Raw genomic sequence first — 10,714 nt, forward strand, 5'->3', positions numbered from 1 at the left:
CTGGAAACTACCCAGCATACTATGGGCAGAAAGAAGGACACAAGTTCATTGCAGAGTGAACACATGGGCACACACACATGCTCAGGAGCCAATTTAGTATCGTCTTAAAAGACAAAATACATTAGGACAGGCCAGATTTAGATCTATACATGGAAGAACAAACAATGGTGTAGAAATAAAAATGCATAGTAATGTAAATTTTAAGCAAACACGTAAAGATAGAAGGATTAACACATTAAAAATAGCTTGCCTTAATGCTAGAAGTATCAAAAATAAGGTAAGTGAGTTGGAGTTGTATGTAGCAGAGCACAATTATGATATTATAGCAATAACGGAAACCTGGCTAAATAACAAAGATGGGGATGAGTGTAACATAGAGGGATACACATTTTTTAGGAAGGATAGACAGAACAGAAAAGGAGGTGGGGTTGCTGTTTATGCCAAACAGGAATTAAATGTAAGTCATCTTCAGTTGGATGATGAGCCCCATCTTAGTGAGGACATGTGGCTTCGCCTGGAAAATATTAGGGAAAAAGGTCTCATTTTAGGAGTGTGTTATAGACCACCCAATTCAGACAGTAATTTCAACACACATCTTTTAGTAATATCAAAAAGGCAAGTTTACAGGGGGATATTATAGTCATGGGGGACTTTAATTATCCAAATATTAACTGGGATAACCTTACAGATGGAGGAGCACAAGAGCAGGAGTTTTTAGAAGTAATCAGCGACTGTTTTTTAACACAGCATGTTAAAGCACCAACAAGGGGTGAAGCCTGTCTGGATTTAGTATTCTGTAATAATCAGGATAGAATTGAGGGTGTAGAGGTGATTGAACCACTAGGGTCAAGTGACCATAATGTAATACAATTCTCAGTATTTTGTAAGAGTACAGATGCAAAGACTAAAATTGTTAAGTTGAACTTTAGTAGGGCTAATTTTGAGCAGATGCGACAAAGTCTAAGTAGGATAGACTGGGATAAGCTTTTAAATGTGGAGACAGTCGAGGAGCAGTGGAACAGGTTTAAAAATGTTTTACATGTAATGCAGGACAGATACATACCTAAATTTGGAAGTAATAGGAAACTAAAAAATCTCCACGATGGATTAATAAAGATTTAAAAAAGAAGTTGCAAAGGAAAAAACTGCTGTATAAGGCATATAAGACTAATGACTGCAAAGAGAACCGTAGCGTATGAGAAAATGAGGGCAACCATTAAGAAGGATATCAGAGAGGCTAAAAGACAGTTGGAGAGGAATATAGCAGATAAGGAAAGAAGACCCCAAGAGATTCTTTCAGTATTTTAGTAGTAAAAGAACAGTTAAGGAGGAGGTCAAGTTCATCAGGAATAGTAAAGGGAATTAAAAGATACAGACAATGAAATAGCAGATGCCCTAAACTTACATTTTTCTGAGGTGTTTACAAGTGAGCAAGTGGATAACCTGCCAGAGGTAAACACAACTACTAAGGAGGTACTGAGGGATTTGGAAATTGTAGAGGGAGAAGTGCTGCTCAGATTAAATAAGATGAAATCAAACAAATCACCAGGCCCAGATAATATTTATCCTCGTGTTCTTAAGGAGGCTAGTGAGTACATATATAAACCCTTGACACATATTTTTAGGAAGTCACTGTGCACTGGAGAGATTCCAAAGGACTGGAAAATGGCAAATATCATCCCATTATATAAAAAGGGTGACAGGGCAGATCCAAGCAACTATAGGCCAGTAAGCTTAACAAGCATCACAGGAAAATTAATGGAAGGAATTATTAAGGATAAGATTGAGCAACACATGACAAGGACAGGAGTTATTCTGAACAGTCAGCATGGGTTCAGAAGGGGGAGGTCGTGTTTTACTAACATGTTGGAATTCTATGAGGAGGCAACAAAAGGATACGATCAAAGTGGAGCTTATGATATTATTTATCTGGACTTTCAGAAAGCATTTGATAAGGTGCCACATGAGAGGTTGGGCATCAAGTTAAAAGAAGTGGGAGTTCAGGGTGATGTTTTTAGATGGGTGCAGAATTGGCTCAGACACAGGAAGCAGAGGGTGATGGTGCGAGGAACCTCATCAGAACTGGCGATGTTAAGAGTGGTGTTCCACAGGGGTCAGTGCTAGGGCGCTGCTATTTTTAATATATATAAATGATTTAGATAGGAATATAAGTAACAAGCTGGTTAAGTTTGCAGATGATACCAAGATAGGTGGATTAGCAGATAATTTGGAATCCGTTATATCATTACAGAAGGACTTGGATAGCATACAGGCTTGGGCAGATTTGTGGCAGATGAAATTTAATGTCAGTAAATGTAAAGTATTACACATAGGAAGTAAAAATATTAGGTTTGAATACACAATGGGCGGTCGAAAATCGAGAGTACACCTTATGAGAAGGATTTAGGAGTCATAGTGGACTCCAAGCTATCAACTTCCAAACAGTGTTCAGAAGCCATTAAGAAGGCTAACAGAATGTTAGGTTATATAGCACGATCTGTGGAGTACAAGTCCAAGGAGGTTATGCTCAACCTTTATAATGCACTGGTGAGGCCTCATCTTGAGTACTGTGTGCAGTTTTGGTCTCCAGGCTACAAAAAGGACATAGCAGCACTAGAAAAGGTCCAGAGAAGAGCGACTAGGCTGATTCCAGGTCTACAGGGGTTGAATTATGAGGAAAGATTAAAAGAGCTGAGCCTTTACAGTTTAAGCAAAAGAAGATTAAGAGGTGACATGATTGAAATGTTTAAAATTATGAAGGGAATTAGTACAGTGGATCGAGACTTGTATTTTAAAATGAGCTCATCAAGAACACGGGGACACAGTTGGAAACTTGTTAAGGGTAAATTTCGCACAAACATTAGGAAGTTTTTCTTTACACAAAGAACGATAGACACTTGGAATAAGTTACCAAGTAGTGTGGTAGACAGTAAGACGTTAGGGACTTTCAAAACTCGACTTGATGTTTTCTTGGAGGAAGCAAGTGGATAGGACTGGCGAGCTTTGTTGGGCTGAATGGCCTGTTCTCGTCTAGATTGTTCTAATTCTAATTCTAATTAAAAGTTCTTTCATCTGTGACAGATGTGTGCTTATATGTTTCTATTTCTTCACAAAGCCAGGTCTGTCATAGAAAAAAAAAACTCTCCACTATCTTCAAAGAAGGTAGACATGGAGCCTAGATGACAATGCAGAACTTTCTTTATTTGCACAGAGATATGCACAGATGTCTTTGTCCAAGGAGTGAGCATTTCTTCTTCTTCCTTTGTTTAATGACGGTTGGTAAACCAACTTAAGGTACATTACTGCCACCTAATGGACTGGATTGTGACGCAGAAAGGGTGAACGGGTTGGGGAGGGAGCAAACCATTATGACTCGAAATGCCTATATTTTCCAATTAAATGCTCTCAAATAACTTGATTGTTTTTAAATAACTAAATATGGATCTATGAATTAGTTTATACTCATCACCATACCTTAGTAATTATTGTAATGCCAATTTACCCATTCCTAGGGATTTAAAATGTTGAACTCGTAATTTATATGCCACCATTCTAATAATACATGCTCTGCTGTCTCTAGTTGATTACACGATCTACAATCTCCAGACTGATGCTGCCCTGTCTTGAATTGTGTATAATTTAACCTAGTGTGCCCAATCCTGAGGCGTGTTAATATAATTTCTTCTGTTCTTGTTTTGCCCCCTTTTCCCATAGATCCAACTTTGCTTTATACTCTGTACAAAGCTTTCCTTTACTATCACTGCCCCACATGTTTTGTCACATCTCAACAATTTTCAATCTTATCAGACTTTTAAATTTTTATTTACTGAATGTTACTTCTAATTCAATAAAAGGATGTTTAGTGGCTTTTTTGCCAAATTGTCAAATATTTAATTTCCTTTGACCACTTTATATGTGCTGGGACCCACAAAAAACTAACATATAAACCGATATTCTGTAACCGATATAATGCTAGAATTACTTTCAGTCTGGCCTTGATGCAGAATTACCAGTTTTAATACTCTGTAGGGCAGCAAAGGCATCTGAACAAATAATTACCCTGTTTGGACAAAGTTCTTCAAACCATTGTAGTCCTAAAATAATATCTATCAATGCAGTTGTGAATACCGATAAATTATCTGATATTTTCTTTATATATACTTTTAATTCTGAAACACTAAATGCTGAAGCTTAAACAATACATCCTCTTTTATATTTTCTATTACCATTACCTCACCTAATACATCACGTCATCTGACTCTTAATATGAAGAACTTTGTCACTTTTATCCAGTCAAATTTCTGACTCCTGTTGATTCTCCCATTAATCTGAATGCTTCCTTGTTGATAGAGGTATTTTGCGGATTGTGATTTTGATCTTAGTGCTGCTTCATATGTGGGGTTTTAGTTAATACATTAACTAGAAATTCTATACAGTAGGTTCTGCATTTGCCTCAAATAAAGCCGCAAGTAATTTCTGACTCCTATTGATTCTCCCATTAATCTGAATTGTATAGGTCCTGCATTTTCTACATGAAATTGTGTTCTAAAGTTAAGTGCTTTCTATAAATAAAAACATAATATCTTGCCTGAATGGGTGCTTATAGTACTATGTGAAATGGAGGAAACGCTTAAAAACCTACCAAATACATACACTTTTTAAGCAAGCCAAAGCAGTTCCTCAGTATTGATCTGCATCTTGTGATTACACAGACATTGTAAAATAGTTTTACAGTGTCATTTATGAACAAAAAACACACCAATATTATGAGATTCGGCCATTTAAAAAAAAGGCCAGTTGTGCTGAGAGTCTTCTTGTGCAACAATCTTTCACTCCCCCAGAGTTGGTTTCCACTCAAAAGACTAAATCAGAGTAAACCTTTCATGCCACATGGTTGGTTTTGTTTTGACTTGCTTTCATATTTATGTGAGAACTCACATACGTGAACAGAAAACGTATACTTACCACAAGAAAAATGGTACCAGGAATAATAGAATAATTATTTCCAGATCCCTTTTGTTAACACAAACATGCATCAGAAACATGAAAGCATGGATCAGTACTCAACCTGGCTGGAAAAATGGATGTATTTGGTAAAGTTTTAAGCTTCCTTCTACATCCATACCCTCTATTTTAAAGCACCAGTGTAATCAAGATATTTTTTTTTATTTATAGGAAAGTGCTTCATTTTTAACACAATTGTGCACGGCAAATGCATATATATCTTGCTTGTGAAGAAATAACTTTGACTTTAAAAATATGAAAATTCCACATAAGTCCACATAAAAACAGATTATAGAATTCTGTTCTTCCTTGCTGAATTCAGAAAGCAAAGTGGCCATGTCATCAACTTAACAGATTCGTTTCGCAACAACATAAACAACTGAAGCTCAGACATGTGCATGCAACTACTATTGTTGTTAACACTGAAAAAAAAAATAGCATATTCATTATCATCAACCCAACTGTTTGAGTTTTGCATGGTCTACCACTATGTGGCTGAGCAGCTGTCACTCCAAGGCGCTTCTACTTCAGAATAATAGCACTTACAGTTGACCAGGACAGATCTAGAAGAGCAGGAATTTCACATGCTGACTTGTGGCAAATGAAGCAACCTTTGACAATGCCACATTTAAAGTCTCTGAGCTCTTCAGTTCGGCCCACTTTACTGCCATTGTTTGTCACTGAACATTGTATGGCGGTGTGCTAGATTTTATGCATCTATTAACAATGGGTGTGACTGAAGCACTAAAAGTCAATAATTTGAAGGAATGCTCACATACTTTTGTCCATTTAGTGTATCTCCCTTAATGCTTTAAATGGAATTGTCTGTAGTTAATCACTAACAGTACAGTCGAGTCTCAGTTCTCCATGGGAAGGGCTAGATAATAAAATGGCTATTCGATGTAGTTCCATATACTTAATGTCTACTGTCTTGCTGCGTTTATGTTAGGCTTTTGAATAGGAGGTACAGCACATTTGCAAGGATATTGTGAGCTTTCTAAACTCTTTTGGGACCTCCCCCCAATGGGACGACACTCTGAGAAGCATCCCGAAGCGTGATTGCCGTATCTGTGGAACACAGCTTATCCATTGCCGGGGGAAACCGCAGGCTCCCAGCACTGCAGTGGCTTGGCGCGGAAGCAAATCTGAGCCGATCACGGTCGCGCTATAAGCACCTGTCATCAATGGGTGATGCAAGGAACATTATAAATGCTGGGAACAGTATAACTTGGCCACTAACCTGGCCACAATCCTGCCTGACTGCTGTGTCGGTGTATAAGGGAGTGGTAGATCCCGCTACAATAAATAACCGTGCTGTTCCTGTTTCAAGCTGAATGAAGCTGGTTTTGCTAAAGTACTGAGACTCAGCCTCGTGTTTTGGGGTGTAAGACAGGGAGGTATTTCAGAATAAGGACAGAACTGTTCCCAGACATCCGTTCAGAAATGTGATACATGAAAGGGCAGGAAAGTCCTAATATAGCAACAACGAAAAAAGTCATTCATACTTCTATGCAACTTTCTGTAGGAGAACATCAGAAAGCTTATGGAAATCTCTTGGACTTAAACCTATAGACACTTTAGCTCAGCTAGGATTTTAAAATCCTTTGATTTTTTTTTTTATTCTGTGCAGCCGTTTTTCTTACAAGTAATAATGAATACAAACCATTCAAGTTATCAGATAAGTTAAGAGTCCAGCTATTTGTTAGCATTTTGTTTGAAGTTTATTAGATTGTTCATGTCAGAAATGAGTGCCTAAGCAAGCAATAACTCAAACACTTAAGTGGCACTATATTTCAAATACCTTGTTTTAAAGTCTTGCAGTCCTAAAAGAACATCGCCAATTTGCAAATGACAACATACTGTACATTTGAAAGTTATAAAAAAAAAAAAGTTATAAAAATGTGAAAGTTCATGCAATATGCCATCTAGTGACAGTAGTTGAGTGTGCCCAGAGCAGACTGCTCCATACGCACGCACACACACACAGGTCTTTCATTTATACAATATATGTCTAATATGTTCTCATTGTTAATGTACTTGAGTAGATTGTTCCATCAGAGTTGTATTATACTTTACTAAACTACAGGTTGGTATAATTTAGGCTTGTTTCTACAGGAAAGAAAGATAGATAAATAAATAATACTTTATTTTTCCTCAAGGGGAAATTAAGATATATGTTTAACAGTATTTCCTTTAGTGTGTGTATTTTAGTCAATATGTTACAGGTATAGTATTTTTGATATTTTTTGAAATTTCAAAATTACTAATTCTGATGTGTCCTGGCAAAGCAAAAATCAAAGCCATGAGCAAATTTCAGATGGGATGCCAGTGGCGTGTGGCACAAATTGTTTGTTTTTACGCTCTAGTTTTAAAATAGTTCCTTTTCAGCATTTCTAGTCCTTAAACATATTTTAATTTGTTCTTTGTCTTTCTTTTCAAATACTCTTCTTTCTGTCTTTAGCTGTTGGGCTGTTTTAGATTTTATTTCTGCTACAGAATATCTAAAAGAAATCTAACTTTGTACACAAAATGCATAAATATTGCAGTTATGACCAGGATGAAATTAGAAACCATATCCACAGAACAGTGAAACAGCAGGTGTATTCAGTGCATGCTGATATAGAGTTAAACATACTGGGCTGATTTATAGAACTCACAGAAGTGATAATTTTTAAAAGAACAGTACGCATCAGCTGCATTATGTGCACATGCCCCCTTATAGCCTTTTTTCTAACTATTTAAAGTGTTGAGAAAGCACAACTCCCCAATAAGCTTATACAGTACATGACAAGGTGCAAATAGATCCATAGGTTGCTCTCTACTGTTTCTTTTCAGGCTGCCTTTAGAAACTCTTATGAAATGACCACCCATAAGGAGAGAAAAAGACAGCAGTGATCCTGATAAATCCCTGTATGTATATCATGTATGCGTTTGCTGTGTTTTTATGATTGCACTAGGTTTGCAATTTTTTTTCCTCCAGCTTTTCCTTTTTTTCTATGGCATCTAAAAGTTGTTGTAGGTTGATTGAAAACTCCAAGTTTCCCCAGCAGAAATGAATGTATGTGTGTGTCACCACTACTGGATACTTTGTGTTTATGTTGCATTGCTTTTAGTCATACGTCATTTGTAATTACTCTACAGCACACTTGGCTCCTAGCATGAAATCAACATAAAAACAAACTGAACTGAACTCAATATTTCCATAATGTATGAAACATCAAAACATATGACTGGAAAACTGTAACTGTTTATTAAATCTTATTATAATTAGAATATCAAGGGTCTGCACCGCAAATTGAAAACAAAAAAGTGCCATTACATATTAGTTCTCTGACATCAGAGGTGTCCCCAAAATGAACGTCATTATCCCATTCATTTTCCTTATTCAGCAACTTGTCCTTCTACTTAGTCCAGGTATCCTTAATACATTAAATATCAATCACAATGTTCCCCTCACCATTTTTATGCACTTTACACTTACTACATATATCCTGTCATCCAGTTTTGAAAACTGATTTGCATCTTGAACACATTTCTCTGTTTATCCTCATTCTGGAGCATACCTTCAAAATCTGACCTTTCACTTTACTTCCCATAAATCATTTTATGTCTTTGTTTTCCACCACACCTTAAACCTTTTCCTCAATAGCAATCTCTACCTCAGTATTCCAGCAGACCAAATGGTAGACCATTTGTTTATTGTACTGCAGACTTCTTCCATTATTTTCAACCAGACATTCTTCATCACTTTCAACTTTCACCTTACCGTTGATTCTTCTGAGACCTCATTTGTTCTTGCTGTCAGCATGTAAGCAAAATTACTTCTCACATTTTCTCCCTTCAATTTCCAGACCTTCAGCCACAGAACATAATTCCTCTCAGTTCTCTTTATGGCTGTGACTAAAACATCTACCAAGTGAGGCTGTGATACCCACCTTCTTTGGGGATGGGTAATTGGTGTATAATTCACTATGCACCAATTAACCTTCCTCATCAACAAATAAGTTCTTTATTTCACCAGACTCGTACTGTATGGCACCAACTGTTTTCCACCATCATTTCCAATGCATTGCCACAGCACTAGCTTAAACATGCCCATTAATGTCACCACCCAATTACAGTCTTTAACGGGCAGCCACAGCCATTAGCCAGCCGGGATGCCAGCTGGATGTAAGGACTAGGGGAGAGAGCATCTACAAGGCACTACCTTATCTGGGACACTAAAGGGTAGCCCTCCTGGGCAGCTGTGGCAACATGGATTCCTGCAGGGCATGCTGGAAGTTGGAGTTTGGCACAGCCCTGTTGGATTTTATGGGGGCCAACTGGTGGAGCTGCAGTGCCCTACTTTGGGTTTCGTTCACACATGGGGTTGATTTCAGATCTGATTAAGGAGCCACATAGAACATTCCCAAGACCAGCTTAAAAGGAGCCGCCTCGCTTCACTCAGACAGCCAGAGTCTGCATGAAGAGGGACGAAGCTTGCCAGTGGAGGAGTGGAGGTGGAAATGAGGTAAAGAGAAGAAATTGTGTTGCTACATTCTACTGTTCTGCTTCTCCAACTTGTAAATAAATGTGTGCTGTGCTTGTGCTGAACTCTTGTCTCTGCCTGTCTGTGTCGGGGTTGGGGCAGCTGGAGTGCCCCTGGTTTCCAGAAGTCATATCTCCTAAGGAACCCAGATTTTCCTCTTTCATTACTTCTTTCAACCAGTGGCGTATATGCCAAAACTATATTCATCAGTCACATAAATAATCATCCTAACAACTAACATGCTCATTCACATACTTCTCTTGCACCAATCTGTGTGCCCATTTTTCTGATAGAAGTAAACCAATCCAACCAGTGCCATTATTGGTCCCATACCAGAAAAAAAAAAAAAAACTTTTAGCTTCCATTATTCCCAGTAAGGAGTTCTCACACCTTTGCCATCTTCATCTCTGGTATACATAACACATGTACTAAGTACTTCAACCACTTTGCATGATTTTTCCATCATAATCCCAATACTTCTGAGTCTAATTCTTAACTCAGATCTCACTCTCCTTTATAATGCCTTTCCTTCATCTCTCTTGCCACCAGATCAGCTTTTCCACAGTGCCTCAAGCTTAGAATCACCATAAACCAGGCTATAAATCATACTGCAGGATATTGGAGCTGAAACTTTTAAGTGCACTCTCTGATGCCACCCTCCTTTTACAACATAATAGGAGTGGTTACCTTATTCTAACCCATCATAAAGGATTCCTTTATCTATGATTTTATTTATCATTACCATTAAACGTTTCTCAGTTTACTTGCATTAACTGTTGGAGGTGCACAGAATCATACATTGTGCATTGCACTTAAGTCTCTTGCCTCTGGCTGTTCAAAATAAACTTATTTGTGAGAGATGCATTCAAGTACCTGTTAGTTGTGAGTCAGTAGTGTTAACTATTAACCATTGTGTAACTATTGCACAGTGTGACAATACCTTACATATATATTTTGTAATTATTCCTGTGTATCTGTTGAATTGGTGTAGATTATACTGTATTTTTGACTTGTACTTCATTTTATTGTTAAATTAAAAATGAAAAAAATGTTTATACTTGGGTGGCGCAGTGGTAGCGCTGCTGCCTCGCAGTTAGGAGACCCGGGTTCATTTCCCGGGTCCTCCCTGCGTGGAGTTTGCATGTTCTCCCGTGTCGCGTGGGTTTCCTCCGGGCGCTCGGT

Source organism: Polypterus senegalus, chromosome 2, assembly GCF_016835505.1.
Source record: "Polypterus senegalus isolate Bchr_013 chromosome 2, ASM1683550v1, whole genome shotgun sequence".
Lineage (NCBI taxonomy): Eukaryota > Metazoa > Chordata > Cladistia > Polypteriformes > Polypteridae > Polypterus > Polypterus senegalus.